This window comes from Tigriopus californicus, chromosome 2, assembly GCF_007210705.1.
Source record: "Tigriopus californicus strain San Diego chromosome 2, Tcal_SD_v2.1, whole genome shotgun sequence".
Classification (NCBI taxonomy): domain Eukaryota; kingdom Metazoa; phylum Arthropoda; class Copepoda; order Harpacticoida; family Harpacticidae; genus Tigriopus; species Tigriopus californicus.
In genome coordinates, this window is record NC_081441.1 from 2825713 (window position 1) to 2837019 (window position 11307).

General features: G+C 38.5%; 1 long non-coding RNA gene across 1 annotated transcript; it reads right to left on the reverse strand.

Moving 5' to 3' along the window:
* Positions 1-646: 646 nt before the first annotated feature.
* LOC131893383 (uncharacterized) lies at positions 647-5906 on the reverse strand. The gene is made up of 2 exons (XR_009374683.1): positions 5549-5906; positions 647-902 (listed from the first exon to the last, which is right to left on the reverse strand). It is a non-coding gene; the product is annotated as an uncharacterized LOC131893383 (long non-coding RNA).
* Between the last annotated feature and the right edge of the window lie 5401 nt (positions 5907-11307).

Consider the following 11307-nt stretch of genomic DNA (forward strand, 5'->3'; position numbering starts at 1 on the left):
GTGTATCAGGGACCTCTTCGGCTTGTGATTTAGAGAATTTGTCATACTTATTTATGGCTTAGTTTCTTATTTTAAGAACTTATTTTGAAAAAGAACTCTGAGTAAGCCCGCACATAGTTACTGACTAGAATAAATATTGATTGATTTACTATAAATTGTGAGACCTTTGCCTTCTAATCAATTAACAAATCCCTAGCAAATATGTGTATTTCACTGGCTAATCTAGTAAAGTATTGGTCTAGAAACCACAAAAGAATTGCGAAAAGTGTCAAAGAATTGGCTTTTCTTTCACTCATTCCTTTGCCAAGTCGATACTTTGGCTCGTTGTGAATGTGCATGTTATGATTCATTTTTTCAAAGCCCAGATGATATCGATATCACAAGCACCAAAAATAGGTTTACGAGCCAACAATGAATTGCACGGTATCACCTTATATTTTAAACTTTTGGATATAAAAATCGTGTTTTCAGAGTGTTGTGCCCAAAAACTATAACATCTATTATATAACGAAGGCTTGTCTTCAAATTTCCGTTTGTAATGCACACTCACATTCAAACCAGACAAAAATCCGACTTTCTTAAGTTGCCAATCAAACCCAACTTGAGTTTGAATTAATGTAATAAAAAGGATGGTAGTCATGAAAACTAATCCTACGATTTACTTTGTATTTCATATTTAACTTGATATTCAGCTCTTGTACTCTACAGGTCACGTGACATCAGTCTAATGGAGTGAATACGAAGGTCTTCGAGGTTCATTGGAACGAACAGTCCGAGAGCGGCCTTCTCAGCCTTGCTTTCGACAACAGGTCAAGGCTCCTTGTTTGGTATGATGAGGCTTGTAGCAAGTGAGGCACACATACACGTCTGTATGTTGCATCAAAACCTCCTGTGTCTCCCTCCTGAAACAAGAAAGACAAAGACGTATGAATTGGGCCTCTGGCCTCTATTCCCTGAAAATCCAATTCTGGAACCAAGGATGTGTTTACAATACTCACTTGGTTTCGGCCACTTTCGGTCAAAAATTATGAAGCGATTATCAGGGCTTTTGAGTATTTAGGTTTCTCTAACATGCATTTCAAAATTTCGAAAATATGACTTGATACTATGTTCTCATCGCTAGCAACTTTGGGATTTTTGTTTACTTAGTCTTTAATTTTCCATCGTTAAATGAAATCCATTTGACTGCAGAACTACTTTTTTCCGACGAAGACACATGAGGTGGCAATCAGGAAAACTATTGAGCTCATAACTTGACTTAACATTTATGTTGACCATTACTACGTATCATTAATAAAGATAATTGCAGGGATTAACCCCCTTCAAGCAATTCTAATTGCATCTTTATAAGCATCCTGACCGGAAAGGGCTTATGATTGATATGAAACAATAACAAAAGAAAAACATTCGATGAAGCCTTGATAGCATTCCAATTCATCATATGAGAGCCATGTTCTTGAAGAGCATACATTACACACACAATTGTTGATTGGTACATAATGTCGGTTGAAAAAATGAATTTTACCCACTCCAATAGGAAGTGCATTTGAACGTCTCAAGTGGCTGACACGTGTATCGCTATCTCTCCCCTTGCTTTACTCCATTCTGCAGTAGGTACAAGGTCGAGGAGCTTTTCTAATTGTAATGGGAATAATCTCACACGTGTCGTCTTTCAATTGGGGAGAATCAGAAACCGCAATTGAGTCTTGATAATGCAGGAGGGTATCACTCCAGGCCAGCCAAACAATTCAAATTCGAAGAGCGCAAATGGAAATGTCTTGTGGCGAGAATGTAAACCAAATTGAACAAGCCCAACAAGGTTACACTCTTTTGTGAAAAGGAAGGAAGCTGCTTTGTTCGGAGGCTTTCAAAAAACACAAATTTAACAAAATGCAGAGCTTAAAAGACATTGAAAAACTTGAGAGAATTTCTATATTGGTCTTCAAAAGTGTACATCTGTTTTTCAAATGCAAGAAAAACAATCGTGCTTTGTAGGAAACATTCGAATCTAACATGAAAATCTGGGAGCATTACGTTAAGTTTCCGTTACATTCAATATAGTTTAGATTGGATGAAATTCGAAACTATTGTTTACATCTGTGAGATTTAAGACAAAACTTGGAAAAAAGATACTGGCTCTTTTTCCTGCGAGCAAGTAAATTGGGACCAATCAAAACGTGTATATCGTCCATTGTTGAAATACCAATTTAGGATCAGCCATTCATTCTTCTTGCAACAGCCTGTATCCAGACTTAAAATTGGTGCCAGTATGCAAAAACTGGTAAGTGGATTGATGTTCAACTTTACGTGGATGAGAAAACAAGCAAAAATAATAGAAATAGGTAAATTAATGATGCAACAACACCTTTAGTTGCCTGAAGGAGAAACCGCAAAAACAAACTAATTTGCAAAAGACAGAGCACGTTTTGCAGATTGGAAAAACCCCATCAATATGTCATTGTCATCCAATGATAATATCTATTAACCAATTTATCTGGCAAAGTATTCTGGTCGGTCCTTCCTCTCGATTGATCGTGAACAGCCTTATTTTGTAGGGAACTAGTTTATCACTTGTCATAAGAGAACAAAAAAATAGACATGATTTGACAACTACTTGCCACTTATAGTCAACTTTTCAAAGCACACGCTGCAAATTAGTGAAGGAAATTCCAGTGCATCCAATTGATCACACACCATCCATTTTCAAAACCGCATTTCGGGAATTTCCCCATCCCTAGAATTCACAACATTTGGACCAAGAAAATGGATGCGTGTTGCTGGGTCATTATGAATAGCTAGATAAATTGCCACCACTGCAATCCTTGAGCGACTTGAATAATTTCATAGATTTAGTAGTAATACTCTCTTCGCAAAAAAACTCTTCCACTAAACACAAATATTGAGTGGTTTGAGCCTTACGTTATTGAACGAAGGCTTGGATTAGAAAGGTTCTCTTTAGAACAAGAATAGGAAAAATCACTTGCCTCAGCGACAAAAAATGCTGCTAAATTTGGAATAAAATTGAAGATTATGCGTAAAAGATCAATAGGATGAAGCAACTAAATTTTTGCATTCCAATTCATCAAGGATCAGAAACACCTCTAACCTTTCGGCTGGGGAATTTTTGGCCAGGTTTAAGGATGATGATCTTACCAAATCTTTAAATCCAACGAAGCACTATTTTCAATTCCTTACACTTGCTGAGAGCGCCCATTTTGTACAATTGGGGCCCATAGACATGGCCATGAACCACTGAACCACTGGACGACGCGGACACCAAGGTTAAGAATAAGCAACTCCGATTTGAGTTCTTGCATTACATTCTTTGTCAAGCGAACAGGATGCGTTCACTGCAATAGCGTATTTCAAATTTCAACTCAATCAAACGGCTGAACAAAAAGTTATGGTCTTTCAAAGTGCATTACATAAAAGGAACAGAATAAATGTAGGTGTCATTTGGTGATCAATTGTTACAAGAGGGCTAGATCATTCAATTCATGTAGAGTCGTCTAGTGACCTTTGAGAGGAGATGAACTTTTAATCACGCCATTTAATCGAGCTAAAGACTGAAATATGCAATTGTAGCTAAAAAACATCTTTGCACTTTATTCCATTCCGAACTGCAAATTCTTAACTTTCGCCTCATTGTCCATTTTCCAGTAGTTCATGGCTCAGCCAATCTTCACAGAATACATGGATGCAGAGGCTCTCAGCGAAAGCATTTTTTCTAGTTCCAGCCAAGTCAATGAGCTCATTTTGTAACTAGCTTTGCCGATGGGAATTTGAAGCGTAGGTGCTGGTTTTCAAAACTGTTGTTACGATATACCACAAAAATCTAGAAATATGGACTACAAACGAGCTTCGCGCCAAGTCGGCCTGCACTTCTGTAGTTCATAACAACTCTGAGCCACTTTTCGAAATAAAGCAATGAAACTAGAAACGTATGTAGATCTCTTCAATTGAAGGCAAGTCATTTTCATGTTAGTTACCTGTTAAGTGGTTCGTTTCTAAATTGTGTTGCCAAAAGCTTATGTAGCTTATCAAGAGCAGACGGAAAATTCGAATTGAATGTACTGTTTACTACATAACCCTAGACTTCTCTTTTTAGTTCCCTAAGCGTAGTTTTGGGCTCAAATTTGAAACATTTGAAAAAATAGTTTATTTGTTCAATAAAATCTTAAGCGCTTATTTACCATAAATAGAACAGTTTAGAAGATAGGAATTTTTGCTTCCGTACGCAGTCCACATCTCTAGAAGTCCGTCTTCGATTGACTTGCGCTGGTACAAACACAATGCCAAATTTCAATTGATCATTGCTCGGCAACGATGCTTAAATTTGGCATGTGAGATCCTTTAAGTCATATCTAAATGATCTTAACAAGACAGATTCAGTTGTGTCATTGTGATCCGCTATTATAAAGATGCACATTTGACCCCCCAAGCAGAGATCTACATGTATTTTGGCCTTCTTGGTATAACATCTAATTTGTTCCACCCGTGACAGAATTGAAAATTGAAAATACCCTAAGCTTTGTTTTTGGTAAGAGCTGTGTTCGAATAAAGACCATTGATATTGCTTATGGCATTGGATAAAAAAAGCACTTCGCTTAAAGCGCCTTATGGAAAAACTGATATCAAACAATTCCAAGAGTCTTTAGGATGAATGGTGCAATATGTTGAACCATCATTTCAAGATTTAGCTTATAACCAGGCACAAGACAACCAACCTGTATTTTTGTCAAGCAAAATTCTGGTAAGAAAGGATCCAAATCTGAACGGATTTTTGTAAAATGAGGTTTTTGTTACTACAACCTACAATTGTACTATATATGCAAGAGGTCGTTATAAGGATACATTAAACTTTGAAAAACTTGTACAATAAATTGTAAGTATGTGTTTTTCTGATTTCCTAGAGATCGTTTGAAAGGTTTGATACTCTTTACTTGCTAATGGAATGATGATTGCTCAAAAGTGCTGATTGCAATAAGAAAGGTATCTACGCATACAATGGAATCATATGGATGATGGTGATGGCCATCTAATACTATTAGAATGTCGATTTCACTTTGCCTGGTAATTTTGTCACGAAATAGTTCTTTTTTCGGTTCCCATTTTTATATTGCTGTGGATTACATTCCCATTAGCGGTCAAAAGACGCACAGAGTGTTACGTCATTGAAACTCATTTGGTTTTTAACCTCTCTAACAAGGTACAAGTTGTCAACGATTACAACATCAAATACTTCCAAACCTGGCAAACAATCCCAAAATCACTACCGAATAATGAAAGTCAGTATTAAGCTGCTTAAAAACGGGAAGGTTGTCTCGAAAATGACGAAAACCAAAGAATTATTAGAAGGTTATTGATAATTTCCCAACTTGAGTTTGGGCCCTCAACATACATATCCGAAACTTCGCGCTCTACGCAGTAAAATAACTAGTTTTAAAAAGAAAAAAATAGTCAAAGCGCACCGTTTTCGTTTTGAAGGTGAAATAGCCTAAACAAACGGAAGTTCCCCTGAGGATTAGCTTTTTGCAGGGTTACTCACATTTTTCGCGCTGTCGCACTATGGACTAGGCAACCGTGGAATGGGTAGTTTAGCTCCTCTGCACCAAGTCAAAACATCAAGAGAGATTCTCACCGTCAGTGTGCACAATCGACTTCCACTATTCACTGATCTTTTCCATATCAATGTCTGTGCTATTTATGGGAATATGATGTGCTCCCAGACACCTCTGAAGGCACACACGTAGGTACTGCTTGCGCATTTGAGGTATCATTGTACGTGAGGTCAGGTGTTTTTTCCTCTTTACTTATTGCCCGACCCCTGTCTCTGCGTCCCTCAAAACGAAAACTTTCCGTTCTTGGGGAAACTTGGCGCGCGCCATCCAACGTCGTCCGTTGGTCTGGACTATACGAACTCATGGCATATGCTGAATGGTTGCATAACGTATTACTTCATAAATCAAGCCGACCACTCTGAAAATTATGAGCTACGTCTTTTTTGTTCCTGTTGCTCATCTCCAATGTTTCGCAACTTTCATTGCGTTTGTGTTTCCTCGGACTGTACTCTTTGCTTTATGCGTAAGTAAATAGACTTCATTCCATTCAAACCGATGTACGGAAACCCAAACTTGTCAAGGTTCGACGTTCTCGTGCTTTACTCCTGAGTAATGGCAGGCCATTTCTCCTTGTTTTGTCTGTGTTGGTGGGGACTTTGGTGCGCATGCCGGGGATTCCCCGGCATAAAGAAGTAAGAAGATCCCACCAAAGAAGGAAACCTGTTTCGTTTGGGGAAGAGTATTGGCATGAGCCACTGATAGGTTGTGAGCCCTGTTCATGCGTTGGAAGATACAAAAAGGACGTCAGTCAGTGGGTCATGCAGTGTAAACGAGAAAGAGAGAGAGAGAGAGAGAGATGCTTGAATTGTCTGACCTTCTTTCGCTAAGCGGGAGGTAAGCGATTCAAGTTGAGGGGAATTCCACAACAAAAGAGGTCTTTCCAGACTTTGAAAGCGAAAAAGTGCACTTTTTGCTGAGAGAGAGAGAGAGACAGAGAGAGATTGATTGTTTTCTCCGTTTGGATGATGGTTCATGAAGGGGGAATTTGGACCCGAAAAAGGTGTTTGCATTTCAATCTATGATAGAACGCTTAGTTGTTGAGAACATACATATACGCTAAGGATAATCAAACAAGCCACATTTATTGACATGGACAAAGGGATGCAGAGTGCAGGTAGACGACTTCTGAGTGTACGTATCGCAAGGAGACGATCTCGCCCCATCAGAGAGCTCAATGTGAGCATGATCAATGTATTTTTCTTTATATCAAGGAAAAAAAATGATGAAGTAAGGATAACATAATGAATAATCTTTGAACAATGGATGGAAGGAAAATACAGTCACGTTCCATTAAAGAAATGAAAAAAAATTGAATTTACGTTCTTTTAAATATTTGGCTTCATATTGGCTCTCCCGCTGAGCGTATGTACTGGACTGCAATTTATCGTGCTATGCATTGGATACGGCCTCAAGGGCGTGGAGGTATTGATGACATTGGATCCAAGCCTGAATGAGTTTCATTGGTTGGTTCCTTGGAAGGGTCAAAATTTTCTTTTTTGGTGGAGAGGCTGGGAGGGATCGAGGATGGCGACGAGAGGGTTGGCATAACTTTTTTGTGGCAAATCATGGCCTCTACCTGTGTGCGATGCGGTTTCAGGCAAGCATCACATACGAAGACGCACTCGTGTGTCGCTCTCGGAGTCGTCATGTTGACCCTTGCAGAGCCCCCTATTTTAAGTCATGCTATCACAGTGTCAGTAGTAATCCATGGATTGGGGCAGGTCATAATTAGCCCCGTTGTCTAATTGATTTTGGAGCCGGCTCCTGGCACTTTTGGCAATGAATGGCTTGCAACTGGGTCCGATGAACGTGGAATCCCGTGAGACAAACAAAGGCTACGTGTTCACTCATGGTCTTTGGGATGAATGGCTAGTGTTGTCGAATGTAACTCCGGTTGATCGGTTGAGACGAGAGAGGATGTGTCCACCTATGGTACCTGTTTGCAACTGCAGGATTGTATCTTACAACAGAAGCTATAAAAGTTGGCCGATGTGTGCTTAGACGAGTGGAATTTATAATCATGTTTAAACGCGCGCGCCATTCGAAAAGACCGAAACCTCCTTGGCATGATGGATGAATGAATGATGAAAGCAAACAATCCCTTTAAAATGCATGTAGCCAGACCTGGGTGCCTAATCTGGTAAGCATGTGTTAAATGAACTCACTTTCACTTACGGCAATTTCAATTTGTCGCAAGATCGTACTTTATTTAGTTGAATCAAAGGGGGTTAGCTATCCTATTTCTGACTACACCTTGTCAAAAGGAAAGAATTGACGCAGAACAGAAACTTTAAATGAGCCGAACTTACAAAAACAGTAAGTTGGGGTTGGCAGAGCAAGCCACTTGAGGTACCGCCATCGACACTTGAAGTCACATAATCTGCAAAACTAATATTTTCAAAATCATTTTCTATTGCGGACTACTCTGGCCTGAGGAAGGTGTTGCTTTTCTAAAGCGATGACAACTAGCTTTTTTTTAAAAAACTATGTTCCAAATTTTCACTACTATTTGCCAGATGATAAAACTGTCGACTTATTTGGAAATTTTTGTTCAATTATATGACAAAAAAAACAATTAACAGAAGAAATCAATTTAGGCGAAATCTTCAATAATACTTGAATTTATTGCACTTTCTCAATGCTCGACAGAAAATTTTCAACTCTTTATAAGAAACATTTGAAGAAGTATCCATTTGTCATTGGAAGTTATTTGTCATCATTCATGGCTCATTTCAATCTTTTAGATTGGTTTCCAATATTCTAAATGCTAGTGACATTTTTAATCTGTAGAAGTAGATAATTGGAACTGCAATATATGTATACCTGAGCAACAAGTTGCACAATGTTTGGAAGTGGAAAGCGATTTTCTTTGCCACTACTTGTTGGAAGAAAAAAACCATGGATTCTTGGACAATTTCATTTTTTGCTAACCTGCTTGCTTCATTGCTTGCACTATCAAGTGTGAGTAATGGCGAGCTTGGCACAAAATGATCTGTGTGTATTTCTACGCCATCAAACAAATATAAGTGATATTACGTTAAATTTAAGTATAAAGATTGGCTTATTGCTTCATTTTTTTTTGTTGAAAGAACACAATCTCAAAACTATTTGACCTTGAACAAATGATTTCGCGCAATGTGTTTTACACATGTCACACTCCATGGCGAGTTTACTTTCACTTTTTTTTGCTTCTTGTTAGCAATGCATTGTCATAAGACGAACAACAATTGGCCAATTTTCATTTAAGCAATGTTTGTAGGTACATAGACAATGTTTCAACCCAATTTAAAGCACTAGATCTTGTCACCCATAACTCTCTTACTACAAAGAAAAAAAAATGAGTGAACTTTTTTGAACTTTACGACATTATCAATATCTGAGACATAACAAATAAACGTAAACCTACCGCACGAATTGGTGACTGTTACAGTTTTTGAGATACAGCATTATATGGCACGGCGGGGTAGCAAATATTTTTATATGTCTGTGTTCCAGCCTCATTTTTTATTCAAAGTAGTTAAGTGACAAGATACTCGTTTCAGTCTAAGAATATGTCCAATTGGGTTTAGCAGATTCAGCCTTTAGTCAAATGATCTCCAGTGGGAAGAATTTTTCTATAAGTTGTGTGAAAACAAATAAGCATCTCCGAGTTATTGAATTTGTTGCAATTTCCCTCAACGCCTAAATCGTGAAAAATAATCCAGACTTCAACAATCCACCTCAAATGATTTAATTTTCAAGCAACCACTTTATGAGCCAACCTTAAAGAAAAAACTGCAAATCGAAGAGACTATTCCTTCAGTGCCGATAACCATCTATGCTTATCACCTCTTGACAAATCCGACGTACTTCAACGATTGCTTTAGACGTGAACAGGTTTGCAGTGAGAAGTCGTAAATTTTCCTTACTAGTTGTTTCAAGTAGAAAATCTGGGCAACATTTGAGTTGATTCACGACGCTGGTTAACTCAGCATTACCCACCTAGTCAGCTGATGACCATGTTACCATCCAAACAATTATGTGCCACAGCTCAATCTTGAAAAACCAGCTTAAACACTAAATTGTAAAAAATGACTAGAACTGAAGAGGCAACAAAGGCCAAATGTCAGCTCTTTCTAACAGGTCTGCTGAAGGGTTTCGGGGAAACCCCATTCCAAGGAAGCAAAACTGGGCACAATCACTACCGAGTGTGATGCTATCAATTTTTTTAATCATCTTATCTTTAGTACCTTGTCGCATTGCAGGTTCAAGATCAAGTTCAGAGCTTGCTTCATCATAAAAAAGGAGCCTGAGGCTACTTACATTCTGTCCTTAGTATCATATGATTCCACGTTTTGCGTTTGTTTTCTTGACCTTTCTTGACGTGGCCTGGATTCTTTTAAGAGCAATCCCTGGAAGTTGTTTTGCCTAGAGACTTTGTCTAAAAGAATGTAACCTCAATTAATTGCACGGGTTCTAATCCAACACATGTATGCCATTTTTCAGAGGATAATCCAACAAATTTGACAAGGGATAACCCATCCATCCTCTTTATGCATTAAAGGCAAAGAGGTCCTAATGGTATGGCCAACCTCATGTATCCTTTCTTCTTCGCCCTATGAAGAAACATATTAGATATTTGTGGAGACCCCACGGAAACTTTTATCCCCAAGTATTTGAAAAGCCAGACCGTTGCAAGTTTCGTTGTCCAAACACTTGAGAGCACCAGGAAAAAATGAATCGTTAACATTCTTGACCAATTTCCGCAGACGTTGATTTGACTGCAATACTACTATAGCAGGACAATACAGATTTATTCATGATCTGAGTTGTTTAGGGAAGAAAAGGCTTCATGTCAACATTCAGTGATTCATTCATTGGTTTGCCATTGGCCGAGCCTCTGAGGATTGAAAATGACTTTGAATGAATGGTCAAACATCTTTGGCGTAAAAGTGTTGAGAAAATCATGAATGCTTCCTCAAAATGGATTTCCTTCTTTCAACACAATGCCTCTGCGATACAGCAAGAAAATGAATAACCCTGCCTTATTGNTATTTTATCATTCCTTTTAAATAAAGTATAGCGTTTAAAGTTATGAACAATAGAGAACATGGGAGGTTATTGAGCTGAGTGGAGGCCACAAAGGTTACTTAATCAAAGAGAACTAATCTCAGTTTCTGGGGAAGTTTGCTCTAATCCAGCAATCTCTGAATGAGCTCCGAAAGGTGGGACACGGACTAAAATTCCGAAGCACATAAAGACCATTTCCAAAAAAAGTTGTAAACTAGGAAAAGGGCTTCAGAGAAAATTGAATCTAGTAGTTGTGGCTAGTCTCCAAAAAAGTTGGAGTTGATCCAAGGGAGAATTAAGGCCTCCATTGAGACCGATTAGTTGAAAAAGGAAAGTAGAGGTGAGGTCGAATCCGAGGGCATTTTTCTCTTATGCAAACTCTGAGATAAAGATAAAACACCCTTTAGGGCCTTTTGAGGTCGATGGGGAAGCCATAGACAATGTAGAGACTATGGCCAACATACTCGGAGATCAGTCTGCTGTACGGCCAAGGCGGATGTTACGGGATTGGGCCAAAGATGTGCCGTACCTTTAGGGGGATAATAGTACGTAAATGCTTGAGGTTGGAGCAAAAATTATCAGAGGTATTTTAATGACCGGAAAGTGAAACGACTCTTCATTGACATTTTCTATGAGC